Source organism: Scomber scombrus, chromosome 7 (assembly GCF_963691925.1).
Source record: "Scomber scombrus chromosome 7, fScoSco1.1, whole genome shotgun sequence".
Taxonomy (NCBI): Eukaryota; Metazoa; Chordata; class Actinopteri; order Scombriformes; family Scombridae; genus Scomber; species Scomber scombrus.
In genome coordinates this window covers 3,684,586-3,699,487 of record NC_084976.1, presented here as the reverse complement: position 1 = coordinate 3,699,487, position 14,902 = coordinate 3,684,586, and the positions used below count along the sequence as shown (strand labels likewise).

General features: G+C 38.8%; 1 protein-coding gene across 2 annotated transcripts in view; it reads right to left on the bottom strand.

Annotated features, from left to right (window-relative positions):
• The window catches only part of cdk14 (cyclin dependent kinase 14), a 157,088-nt gene that overhangs the window by 56,343 nt on the left and 85,843 nt on the right, over positions 1-14,902 (bottom strand). The window lies entirely within an intron of this gene.

Genomic DNA, 14,902 nt, shown 5'->3' with positions numbered 1-14,902 from the left:
GAGTGTCTGACATATTTCCATGACAAATTAATATTTTCATTCATATTCATATCCTTTCTTCCTTCCCCGGTGCTGCTGTGGCACATTAAACTGAGCGGGTGCTGGGTGAAGAGAGGTGTGGAAAAACCAATCCTTCTTAATGTTAGTGCTGCGACTTCATTCCAGCCTAATGAGAACAGCCATGAACCTCACATGTTATTTACGAAGAGCTCAATGAAATGCTGTTTCTCTTACAAAGGCACACACACCAAAATCAATACGGATCTATCAATCAACGGGGCAGCCGTCACTTCCTCCACTCGGACTATTGAACAGTGATGGAACAGATGAGACATTACAACGCCCGTCTGATTTCACAGCTGGATTATTGACAGGTCAGAGTGAGAAGAAGTAGTAAATTAAACTGTGTGTCCCTTTCTTTGAAATGACCTCTTCAGATTGTACATCGTGGCTCGTGGCGCATTTCATCAATATTTGCTTTGTGAGGCTGATTTAAAAAAGCGGGGAAAGAAAAACAGAGAGGTGACAGCAGAAATGTATGGAGGTGTGACAGACGGGGCTGAAATCACACATCACCCCCCCCCTTTATTCTGTGTGTAGAGCAGCGAGTCGGCTGCACGGAGCCTGACAGGGGGGGGCGTGTGGAAAGAAGAACGAAAATCAGTGAACTTTGACCCAGAGGAGCTGGAAAAACTCAGTGAAGCACAATTTCAACAGACTTTTTTTTCTGTCTTGTTAAATAAAACTTTTTTTTCTTAGTTCTAATCCTGATGTGTTGAATATCTTATCAATAATGATTATTTATTGCTTGATTTTGACTTCAGCTGCAATCTCTCACTCTATTCAGTGTCTTCAAGAAGTGAAAGTCTAATGGAGTATGTAGATTCTACATATATATTACAGACTGGACCATGAGATTATACATCTGGACACAGTATGTTAACTTAAAGCTGCTAATTATGCTTTATGTATGATTTTATGTTTTTAAAATGTGTTAAATATATATCTTCTGTTTTCATGTGCCTGTTTTTAAATGTGAACACCCTGATCTGTTGAAAATGGCATTACACTCCCATGTATGCTGATTGTGTATTATGGAAGTGTCAATAAAACTACACAATTTGAACCCATTGTGACTTTAAAGCTGCGTTAAGCAATATTTTTTTCACATTAGTAATGGATCAATAATTCATTTTAAATTTCTCATGCAGTGTTCAACAATCCGAAATTGTTAAAACTCAAAACCCCTTCATTTTTACAAGCTCCTTTATCCACAATATCAATTTGTGCTCCCTGCTACTGTTTCTTTCTAACTATCTAAGGCATTAACACACACAGCTGTGTCCATTCTCTCAAGCTGTTGACATTTACTGTAACCTGTGATGGTCACACACTGTGTTCCTCTGATGCCCACTTACTTATCAACCCCCTGTTAGGCTCAGCACCATGGGAGACAGAGCTTTCATTGTGGGGGGTCCGAATCTCTGGAATACTTTCCCCTTAAGATATTCATCAGTGCAAATCATTAAAAATCACAACTTTAAACTCACCTGTTCAGACTGGCTTTCCTTCTCCATGTGTGTGTGTGTGTGTGTGTATTAATCTATAATAATATTTTTGCTTGTTATTTGCTTTGGTTCTTTTTTACTCAGTCTGTAAAGTGTCCTTGAGTGTCTTGAAAGGTGCTGTATTATTATTGTTGTTGTTATTATTATTTATCATTAATTATTAATTATTATTATGACTATTGTTAATGTTATTAATATGGTCTTAGGTTCATGGAAGGCCACAGAAAACATAAATATTAAACTATTTTAACCCATGGATGGCCAAAAAGTTCAGTTTGTCATAATAAACCTTGACATCTGTCTAACTTCAGTGCACTTTAATATCGGCTTCATGATTTGTTGACACTTTATGAAGAACAATAATTGGATATTTATCAACTCAGAATCCTGGGCTTCTATCTGAGTCCTCTGTAACAACTGGATATCAGAAAGCGGTACTGTACTTCTCTAAAACATTACAAGAGCAACAGCAGAGCCTGCAGGATTCCACTCACATGTTCTGTAATGACTGTAAATTCATTCAGAAAACGTATTCATGAAAAATGCATGAATCCACTTTTGATGACGCATCATCTGAATTAATTCAGCATTTCAAATTTACATTTTTATAGTCAATTATTTTTTACTACAGAAATTAAACACAGCTCCTCCACCTGCCTATAGAGCTCATAAACCCACAGAGCATCATTAAACACATGTACTTATTGAATAAGCTGGATCTGCCTCTGTCACTCTGAGAGAGAAAAAAAAAAAGAATCCTAAAAATTACCCAAACTCAAAGCCACATTAAAGTTGTTTTGTTTTGCCTCTGAGATCTGCCACTGCTTCACTCCCCCCCCCACCCCCGCACACAGGCGCCGTCAATCAACATATAATGAGGCGTGCACGATCCAAAGCTCTCAATTCTATTGCAATTCCAGCTCTCCCCTCTCATTTCTCCCCTCTCAGTGATACTATAGTCTCGGCCAATTAAGCTGATTGAAGCACCGTGGAGTCCAATCAGGCACGGGCCCTGTCTGGCATCTGGAGTCACCAGGTCAACAGTTTATTATTCCTGCACTCAGTGGGTGAGAGATGAACTGCGGGGCAGAAAATTAGCATGGGAAATGGGGGGTTTACTCATGTATATCAAACACTATTCTGAAAATCCTTCGCCTTCCTATGAGTGCAGCTGCATGGCAATAAAAAAAACAAAAACACAACCTCTTTCTTCTCTTTAGTCAGCTCCTCAATTCAAACATCAAACCCCTTTTTGAAAGAAGCGTTTTCTCTTTGGTTTTGGATGGAAACAGCTCTGTTCCATTTGCATTCCAATATTTGAAGAAAAGTGAATTGCAGAGAGCCGGCTGACAAGGCTTCTCACACAAACAATCATTGACGGTTTGGAAAATAATAATGATAATAGTGAATGTTGTTCTGAAGACAGCACAATTTTCAAGTTGAATCATGTCTGTGCTGTCAATAACTATCCAGATTTAAACTCCGGCACACTTCACATTCTGTCTTCTTTACAAGTCAGACTCAGCATGGTGAATATGTGGTGAATATTTGGCTTGTTGACACATCAGACATCTGTTTGCTAAGCAAGCTTACCCAACTGTAATAAGTGACTATGAGATGTCCATCTGGGTAAATGTATTGAAAGGAGCTCTGCATATGAAGGTGTAACCGCACCAATTAACCTAGTGAGTGAATGGGGAAATAAAGACAGAACCAGATGGAGAGAAATAGAAGGAAAAGGTAGAGAATAGAACATGTCTCTTTAATAGTCCAGTTTCAAGTAGTCTGCATCTGTCTGCAGCTGAGGCTAATGAGGGCTGGGGTTACAAGGCAGGGTTATGTTATAGTCATTGGTTATATATATCTCCTGCTTTTTCTCTTTTTGGTGTCAGATGGTGTTAAATACTACAGTACCCATTGACCCCATTGATCGTTGCTATGGGGAAGGCACTGGGAGACTCCATACCAGCAGTTTATGACACAGGCTTTCTGTTATCTGTTACATATACAAGCTGATGTAACCCCGACGATGATCTGGTAACACTTTATTATGCAGATCCCTTCATTTTATACTCATTGCTTGTGGATTTTATGAGTATTTGCAGAATGGTGCAATTTGATATAAATTATAAGAAAAGAAAAAACTCAGATTATCACCCTTACGCCATGAACAGAGGCCTGCAGCCAGAATAGTTTAACTTTTTGCAGCGAGAGAAAATCTGTAGCCAATCAATACACAGAGTCGTATCACAAGTATGTTTCAATAAATGTTTTCCCACCCGAAAAACATTTAATAATGGAAGATGAACTTATTGTGACTGTTTCTGCACATCACATACTGTACAACAACGTGAACATTTCACCACCCACTGTGTAAAATGTCCTACAAATGAAACATTTTATACCTGCTAATTACTTGACAAAGCTCCTCCAGAGCCACAGAACACTATATATATATTATATATACACAGTTATATATAACTGTCTGCACAGGCTGAGCAGTGCTTCCTGTGATGAATGAACTGATCTGTAAAATCAGCGAAGTTTCCCATCAGTGTGAACTTCACCATGTAATCAGCTGCACAGTAACAGAATGGTAAGCTCACTGATCAGATGCTTCCTGCTGCAATGCGCTCAGGGATTTGGCTTACCTCCCAAAGTTGTTAAGGATACAGTCTTGTACTTTTGACTTCTTGTACTTTGTAATTTTTTCAATGCAGCGTCTCATTGTTTGTGCCCGAGCAGGAATTATTTAATGGTTGTCTAATTGTTGGAAATGGTCCAGTGGCCTTGACAAGAAAAAAAAAAGAAAAAAGAAAAAAAGACACCTGGCCAATAAGAATGAAGGTTACTTTATCCATTCTGCTTCTTTAAAACTAGCACATTGTGAATGAGAATATGTTGAAGAGGGAAAAAAAGCCCTGCAGGATCTCTAATGTGTGTGTGTGTGTGAGAGAGATGTTTAATCATGATGCATTATTAGTTCATAACTGCAGAAGAAATAAACCGTGTGATCGTAGTTAAATCAGCCATTAACATAATCTATCACCTGAGGAGTGACCCTGCTGTATGAACAGCGATCCATCATCAGCACACGAATAAACACGCTGCCATTTCTCTAATGATGAAATACTTATTGCCATCAACGCAACAGCGAAGCTCTCTATCAAGATAAGCTTTATGAAAAAAAAAAGAAGTGCGAATTGAAAAGCCTGTGTGTTATCTATCAGCTAAATGTAGTGCAGTCTGGCTCCACTGTCTGATATTCATTGTGCAGCAAGGCATGAGGCAATGTATCAAAATGACAGCAGCACACTGGGGTTCATATAGTTTCACTAGGACAAAAAACAAAGTAAAGCAGCAGAGAACACAAGACGAGAAAGAAAGATACTGTGTTGTAATGTGATATTAATGTGGAACACGCTAAGCTAACAAGCTTTTTGGGGTACTCTGGCTTGAAGATTGATTGATTTGGGACAAACTGGAAAACAAAACACTAAAAGGTCTAACACTCTATTACAGAGAGTGTTAAGAGAGAAAGCATGTACACTCTAAACTACAAATAGAGTTCATTGGGCCAACTCATGTGCAGTAGATTATCATTTAAATGTAGATTATGTCCAGCAGTAGTGTTTGTCATCTAGGCTCTGACCTCATCACTCCCCCACAAGCAATCATTGATCTGACACAGCAGGGAGTGATAATACTAACTACGACCACAGGGGAAGAGAGACTCATAGCTCACAGGTGGATGCTGGGGTTATTGAAATGTTATATGAACTGTAGCAGCAGTAGCAGCCTTAGCAGCAGGGCAGTGGAGCGCTGACACTTAAGTACTGCTATAATTATAAGAGTGCAGTGGATATACAATGAGGGGAGTATGGCGTGTGAGTGGAGTGGCAAATTGAATTGGACTGCCTGAACTAGCTTGCAGGCATCGTTTCATTTCTTATAGCCTCACCAGTAATGGGACTAAAATGCAATGTTCTCTAAAAAACAAACTTATCTTCAGGCAGATTAACTTCTTACCAGTCAACCATATTTTTGTGCACAAGCCTGAAAATAATGTTTCTAAAATAAAAAAGGTTACTGTGCATAACTGTGGTGTCATTTGAAATGCTCTTTTACAACCAAAAACGTAATGATGTGTATAAGTTATGGTTAAGTTACAGAGGCTCCTACAGGTGGGACAGTGTCATTTAACAGCATGATACCTTGACATATAGGGCCAAACTTCAGTGAAGGGAAACTTTTTACCTGATGACAGTATCAAAAATCTGACAGTCATTAAAATAATTAAGAATTATTCTCTGGAGACCATGAATATTATTGACTAAGAATCTACAGTTTTGCTCTGTGAGGCTGTACTTATGCATAGCTGTGCTTCTAGCTAAAATTCTAGCGTCAGTATGCTACTCACTATGATAATCTTAAAAGGCAGGCATGATGTTTACCATAAACATTTCCTAAGTCTACCGTGGGCACCATCTGAGATTATGTAGCATGCTATCAATGGTACAGCTAAAGTTGATGGGAATGTCAGTTTAGCATGTACTTGGTTATATTTGGTATTGGACCAACTGAAATTTGGATCTAATGATGGTGCTAGATAACATTTCAGAAGATCACCAAAATGACAATTAGTTCCTTGGGAAATTTGAATTTCTGAACCAGATTTCATGGTAATCCACCCAACAGCTTTTGAAATTTCTCTCCAAACCAAACATGTAAACCTAATGTTGGTGGGAGTGGAGAAGTCAGGGGATCGCCAAAGTCAGTAAGAGTCATTGTGCGTAAACCATGAAAGTCTATAGTAGATTTTGTCTCAATCCATCATGTTTAGATATTTCAGTTTCAATTGACATTGCCATCAGTCATTTGGCCATTCAGCAATGCTATTCGGTCCCACCAATAGCATTGCTAAAAATCACTTGGCTTTGAGAAAGATTGTGGTTATGGTTGAAGAAGCCAATGTCAACTGTGATGCTGGTCACAATTGCTGGTCTCCCATGTCAATGTCGCAATACTTTGCATGCCCCTTCTGACGGCTTCCTGAAGAGGTTTTGCGGGTCTCAAACATAATTACGCTACTTCCACTCTTACTTCTCAGAAATTGTCATAATTCACAATACCACCAGAGATTCTTGTGAAGTGGCTGGTGCATCATTTGAACAAAAAGTCTAACCTGTGTTTTTTCTGGCAAGGACAGTTTTAACTTCCCTACTGAAAGACCAAAACACAGACCAACATCGCCAACAAACTGACACGACTACCCGATAAACAAATATTAATGCTCTGTTTGACTTCAAATTGTATCATTACACATGAAGATTCGGAGTATGATTGAAAGGACAAATTATACATAAACAAAGACTACTCCAACAAAAGTGTTTCTCAAATACACAAGTCTTAGGATTCAGTGACAAATCTCCGCGTTTTGCTGAAATGACTAAAAGTGGTGAAGTCATTGAGGTAGAGATAAAATGAAGAAGTGTTAAATGGAGTGAAAAGGGTCTACCATCTGCCAGCAGGCATGGATAGAGCCCTTATCTTTTCCATCCACTAAGCATCTGTACACTGTTGTCCTTAATGGGCTGAATCAAGAGACAGCATCAACCTGCACCGTTGCACCGGCCACAGAGGACTATAAAGCCCCAGATATGTCCTAAATTGTTTTAGGCTTATGTTTTAATGAGCAGCTGTATTGTACTGCAGTGCCTCTGTGAATAAATATAGGACTACTGAAATGCTGCTACACAGACTGTAGAACTCTATGTACTAAGTGTTTTTGATGTCACGTGTAGGTTTCTATAGACATGTTTTGAAGTCTGAAATTGTTTCCTTCTATTTGGCATCTTGGCACATTCTGAAGCCACCACGTCTATATTTAGTCAAAGGGTAGGCTGGATGGAGTGGGCACAAGCAAACAGCAACCATCAAAGCTCTCTCTAGACTGAGAGTCCTGTTAATCAAGTAAACGCACCCCAAAACATAACATCTCGTTAAGCCTCAATATTGATTCTAGAAACCACCGCTGAGACAAATATAAAACTCTAAATATATTCTTTATGGTGTTTCTTCCTCAGAACTTGTAAAAGACTTTGTTGTGGCAGAAATGTCGATGTTATACCATTGTTCTTCTTCCAAGTTCTAAGTGTGAGCACATGAACAGAACTGCATGCACATGTCATCAAGTGGCAAAGTCAGGAACCACTGGTAACCTCAAACTCATTCAATTACAGCCGTGCACACAAGCTGTGATGTTTCACCTCAGGCAGAATATGGTTAATAGGTAGATATAATTGTCATTCCTCCATTAAGATACGTGTTAAAGGAGGTTAAGGTTAAAGGAGCCATTCCCAAGCTTTTTGAATTGTCCAACTATCTATCCAATCCAATGAATCTTCTCACAACACTTCATCACCACAACGCCATTTGTCTTGGTGACCCTCGGCAGGAGTTCTAAGTCAGCTGGGAACAACTGAAACATTGGGCTGCTTAACAGTGGAATTTGCTTTCGTTATTTATATCCTATAATGTGTTTTAGTCTAGTTTCTACCAACTTATAAACCCAGAGACTGGGGACCTGAACACGCCTGATGAATTAAATTGGTCATGTTATAATTTGCAAAACTGAGGAATGCTGACTGCAAACATCAAGTGAATGATACATAGAAGGGTTCATGACCTGGATGTGACCTCAAAGTTTTGGCACATTTGTTGACCACCGATTATGTATTTGGTGTTAAAATGTGGTTTTACCATGCGAGGACTCTCTACAGCTTCACACATGCTCACTACTGGGAATACAGTAGTGCTGAGTGTGACAAATAAATGATGAAGGATATTAAATTGAGCTTTGCTGTCACGAACATCAACCATTACTCATAAGCCAATGCAACTAACTCAATTCTAACTACAATAACTGTGTCAGAACTTTGCTTATATTTCCCCCATACTTACTACAAAATTACATATTTTTTTCAAGGAAAAGTCCTAGGAAATTACAAGAAACTATGGATCCATAAATAAAATATTTCTGCTTTAAAATGCATCATAATCTTGTATTATGAAAGCTTTTTCTGTCTCTCTTCTCATCACCATGTGTCAGATGCTTTCTGTGATGACTTGTCCTTGCTATTGACAGGACACTGATGACTAATGTGCTATCAGTAGCTTCCCTTGTAATGCAATTGTAAAAGCAAATGCTAGCTGTTATTTGGCTTGTCGACGTGGTTTTGCAGTGGGTGTCAGTTTCCAATTGATCTATGGAGATGTCACTGAGAAACGGCCCTTCAGCTGACTGCACATAATCTAATAAGAAGAGCACTTCAGCAGCAGCCTGGATGAGGTCATACTCTCTTGTGTTAAATTACAGCGGCGCTGTTGTCAAACTGCAGTCAAGTACATGGGGCAAGAAAAGTTAATGGTGCTTTGAAACAAGACAGTTTCCAATAGATTTGACTCCGGCTCATGTAGTTCAAACTAAAACTACAGTACATTTTTAACTTTAAAGGAACACACATACACACACAGAACCCCCACCCCCACACACAATGCTCTCTGTGTCTTGACCAATGATTACATTAGCAGTGAGCGTCTGAGTGTGTGTCTCTAAATGTTAATTTGATCTAGCACCAGTGGAGGCACTAATAGCTTTTATGTTGCTGATTAGTAAATAAGAGGATGGTTGAGTGACTGCACTCCCTCACAGTCAATCATAAAACACACTAATAGGAGAAATTAACCCTCTTTATGGTCCTCGTGTCCAGGTCAAAATTGGTTCATTGCTGACTTCAACACGACTAAAACTTCCATTAACGTGGCCCCAGGGTTTCCTATAATTTTCTATAAAGGGACTGATATGAAATTATATATTAACAGGAAGGTTTCTGGAAAAAAGTATGTAATTACTATTATAGGAGACAATTGATTTCCACTATTTTTATTCTAATTAAGTGTAATCTAGTCTTTTTACACGTGCACAGCAGTCCAGCTGAAATTGCCATATTGTACAAGTTAAATCATGTAATGTTAAAGCGTACCATTTAAACCTATTAAGAGAGAGAGAGAAAGTTTCTAATAATAAATGAATAAAATATATGTGGCTATACATGGAGCAGTTCCTCTGTTAATCAACAACTCTGCAGTCAAATTACTGTCTTATTGTAACTTTGTGTCTATTTTCCCTACAATTAGCACCAGATAACTTTAGCAGCTTATAGCTTTAATGAGACACTTGAGCTTGTTTGCCTTTCGTGAGCATTGATAGTTCTTGGGCAGCATGGTAACAGCTGTTATGAGGATGTTCTCTACATTCAGTCTGTTCCTCTGCTTGGTTTGGATGTGAGTCTAAGCTGAGAAGATCACTTCACACACAAGTAGATCACACACATCTTCCCAGCTCAGAATATTCCTTTTCAACTTCACACCAAAACTCAGTTACTTTTCAGCATGTAACATCTTGTACCATGTTTAGAAGACAAGTCCATTCACACAGAATGGATTCCTCACTTAGTCCATTTTGGGACTTTGCCTCATATCATGGAAGTACTGGTTGGAAACAGTGTTGACTTTAGACAGATGTGCTTTCACCACAGGACTTGTCAACATCTGTGTTGGCAAAATGGGCATCAAGCATTGGGAAACTGCTAAGATCTCCACCCTTGCATTTCCTCTCGCATAATTGACCCTTCTTCATGAATACATTCACTTTTTCATACATGTAAGGATGTGTGAGCCCTTCCCTTGAAGTGATAGGTTGACATTATTCAGTTTAGGGAACACATCAGCAAGGTATGCCAACCCATTCTGCATCTTCAAACACTGCCGCAAGGGGGTGAAAGTCCTCTGTCTGTAATGCAAAGTTCAAACAGTCTCAGTAGTGTTTTGCCACAAGACAGCCAGCAGACATCAATATGAAGCAGTAGCTGCTGGTGAATCTGACCTGCTGTCATGACAAAGATTTTCAAACAGCTTGTGATTAATTGGCCTGGACTGAAAAATATTAATGACTTTAACTGCATCATCCAGAACAGCACTTAACTCAGGGCTCATTCACTTGCTAGCAAGTGTCTCCTGGTGATTAATACAGTGCATCCATTGTAAGTCGAGGTTTACCTTCTTCACACCCCCAAGTACCCCAATTGCTGCCACGCCATCTTGTGATCGTGACTGCAGGATTTCCACTCTAGATTGCTTTTCTTCTTTTAAGAAACTCAAAAAAGCAGTTTATAACCTGAAAATTGTCATTAACAGCTGCCTTTCCTGTAAGCGTCTCGCAAAACTAAATATGCTCATTTACGTCCAACATGAAATGCACAAAGGCCAAACACTGACCTACACCACCATCAGTCATTTCATCCAACTGCAAAGTGAACTGACCTGCTTGACTCATTTTATCCACCACCGAATCATTTTCATGGACATGCCATCGATTCAATAGCACACTGTGTGCTTTGATACTGAAACTGTCTTGATTTCTTTGACTGCTTTCTTGTCAGTCATAGTTTCAGCAAAAACTACGACTGCAGGGAAAAAGAGATCTTCAACGACAGAATGTGGATTTTTTGACTTCGCCACGAGTAGTGACAAAGCAGAAGGTTGTCTCCAGGGCTTTGCTTGACACACTTGTCGCTTTCTTCAGTGTAGTCTGACTTGTCTTGAATTCTGACAGTTTTTGGATTGAAAAAGTCCTCCGTTTTATCACGATTTCCTGAGTGGTTTCTGGTGCTGCTGTACTGAATTATTTGTCGGCTTGTCGACAAAGAAAGCCCTGTGGCTGCGGTGGAGTAAGTAAATTCATACAAAATGTGTTTTTTCAGAACTGTTGGTGTTTGGGCTTGGCCTCTATTTGCCTTTTGTCACCAGGTTCCCCTATACTTGAATCCAGGGTGACAGCAACTGGAAGGTTGAGCCATATTGAGCTGTATTTGTCTAATTCTCAATAAACCCAATGAAAAAACCAAAACCAAGAATATGTTTGATTCTCATCAATTTTTGACTTTGCTACTTTGTCGGTGTCCTCAGCACCAAGCCAATTAGTTCCTAATGAACCTAATGAAGATGTACAACTTTAATAGTTATCCACAAATATAGTTTCATCTCTCAAAATTAAACTGAATTCCCGAAAACAGATGGTCACTGTAGTTTTCAGCACACATTACTCAAACCGAAGTAAATAGTGCATTTGTTTGCCATTTGCATCATGATGGGTAAGAACTGTCTCCTGGACATAACAAATGTAACGGATCTATGAACATTAGAGAGCAAACATATTGGATTATCATGCATCTATCTATCATAATTAAATCTGGGAGAAAATTAATGGTTTCAGAGAGTTTTAAAGTGGTGAGTCAATCAGAGTCACAGTTTGTACACAGGCTGAGGAGCAAAGGCAGAGTGAGTCCGATGTCAGTGCCTACGCAGGATGCGTTCAGGCACCCACATTACGGCTGTTTTGTGATTTGCAAGAGATGGACTTACTGAAAAAATGAACAATTCCTCCCATTTAGTTGCACCATAACAGATTTCAGTACTATTACATGAGACTGTATTCCATCTAAAACACATACATGCACACAGTCTCTTTATGACTTTTACTCTGGGCTTGTTGTTCTGTCAGCTGCCAGATCATTAGACTTCCTCCCTGATGTCTGCTCATCCTTGCTTCACCAGCTTGTTTAACCAGCACTCTCATTACATTAGGCCTACACATTTGACTTAATATTCAACTCTTACAGGCTACATTGGGATATTAGTGGAGTATGTAATATCCATACTTTACGCAGGATAAACAAAAGGTTATTTAAAAAAGGTGTAATCTTTCTCTGACAGGAAAGATGCAACTTATTTTCAATTCTGTTTGAAAGCACTCCAAGAGTCTTTGTTCTAGCTTGGCACATTGGTACTTTGAGCTAAATGCTTATGTTAGCAAGCAAACATGCTTACAATGACAATGCTAACATGCTGAGGTTTAGCAGGTATACTGCTTACCGTGTTATTGTGCTAATACAGGTCATTTAGCTCCAAACACAGCTGGGACTTAGTTCTACAGGTATTTTGGTAAAGTACACATTCTGACTTATTGATGGTGATGGAGTGAAAGTCAGGGTGGGAGCAGTTCAAAGTGTCAGGAGCATGAATGTTGAACAAAATATCAAAAATATCAACCTGCTGGTGGCATCAGATGAAAGGTCATTAGGATACATCCCCATAGGGGCTTTGAATATCTTTACCATATTTCATGACAATCCATCCGATATTTGTCCAGATGTTTTAGTGTGGACCAACTGACACATCAAAGCCAATGCTAAATCTACACTAACGTAGTTAGAAATCCTTTCACTGGTGACTCATCTTTTAATCACACATGTCCACTTCACTGGACTGTTAACACCCATGATTAAGATACAAACAGAAGTGAGAAACTGTAAATAACTAAATTACAGTCAGCTCCACTAATCACAGCATTGATATCTGAGCATATGTGATGTCACTTACAGTATAATGATACAGTCAACTACGCTACAGCTTAGTTTGATTCTGTTGGCACTCAGGCAGAACATTTCTCAACATGAACAAATTATACAGTGAAATAAAAGCTGTAATGTTTTTATTTTAATATGTTCCAAAAAAAAAAGGAAAGGCTATTCTTATTGTGGAGGATTATTACAATCATTGTATTCATGCCGGGAGTCTCCACTCACTCGACTGCGCTGGAACAAAACCACACGAGCCCTATCAACAGATTATAAATCACAACTCAGGCGTCTCACTCAATAAGTAACAAAGTCAGCGGGAGCCAAGCAACACCTCACTCTGCTCTCTCCCAGAATAATCCTAATTTATTCATGTGAATCTCAACGAGGCTGCTGTCAGCGGGTTAAAAAAAGACATATTACTTATGTAAATCCTCAGTAGCAAAAAAGGTACGGCCTGTTACATAACGGATGTCGCCTAAACTGTCGCTGTCACCTTCCCGCGTGACGGAACATACTCACAACCCCTTGACACCCCCCCACCACCACCAACACATGGCCTCATTCAGTCCATCAATGTCTTTCTACCTGCTTATTTATGTTCACTGCTTTACCAACACTGTGTCACATGAGGTCAGGTACAGTCATCAAGTTGGAATTAGGAAAATGTAAATGGTAAAATAATCCAAATGATTCTTCACGGCTAGTTTGAGATGCGGTTGAGGTCGAGGTGGAGAAGCTAAAGTTATGTAATTATGGTGTAGCGAGGTTTAAATATGGGTTACTAAAAGTTTAGTCTTCATGAAGCCAGACTCCGACTATTAGCATAAATTCTGTTCCATAATGTATTTTTCATTGATATTCAAAATGAGCAGAATATTGCCATGGTGTGACATTATGGTCATTTCTCAAACGGTGAAATATGGAAAACAGATCTACTGGAAACCCAAAATAACAGTGAGGCGTCTACTCCAAAAAAGTTAAATAATAAAAAAAAAAAATTAAAAGCTGCTGCACTAAATTTTTACAGAAACATTTCTGCTCTATGAAACATTTCTTTAGCTTGGGGATAAGCTCTCTGCAGTTCTGTGGCAGTAATGTTGCTGTGGTGTTTCTATAATATGTCTCCTGCTGCCTTTAAGAAAAATATAAGGCTTAATAGAAACCAACAGTTTTGGCTTGTTATTTTCATGCACAAGGAATTTGAATAACTAGACCAATTAAGAGATGACATACTGTGACAGAGCGGGTGAGGCCACACCATTTGTCCCTGTTACACTTTGCTGGATTTCTTACCATACTTGTCATTTCTTTGTTTAGCCAGTGTAACATCTATTTGTAGCGTTGCTTTCACATATACCACCCATGGTTTTCTTTGTGTTTACTTGTCTATCTGCTGAATATCAGACTAATAAGTATAACCCTATTTTCCACCTACAATATGCATTGTCCCTGTCTTTTAAATAAAATAAATCTAAAAAAAAAATCTATCCTGTATGCATGCAATAATACCATGATCATGTGCTATATTATCTGTGAAATTCACTATGTGCCATATAACTGAGTACATGCACTCACTCTGTTTTTATGCCCATTTTATATTATTCATTGTTTTTTTAAAATGTATTATACTACTATAATGTGTCTGCTTGTCAGTGTGCGTACCACTAGAGACACTTCATTTCATTGCACATTGTACAATGACAATGAAGGCATTGAATTGAATCTGCATGTCTGGTTAAATAAAGACAGACAAGTATTTAAGCTCCCTTATTGTTTATTGATTACAATTAGCTCAGGATGTAACTTACCATACTGAACATGCTTTCAGGAGACAAAAGGAGGGAGGCACTG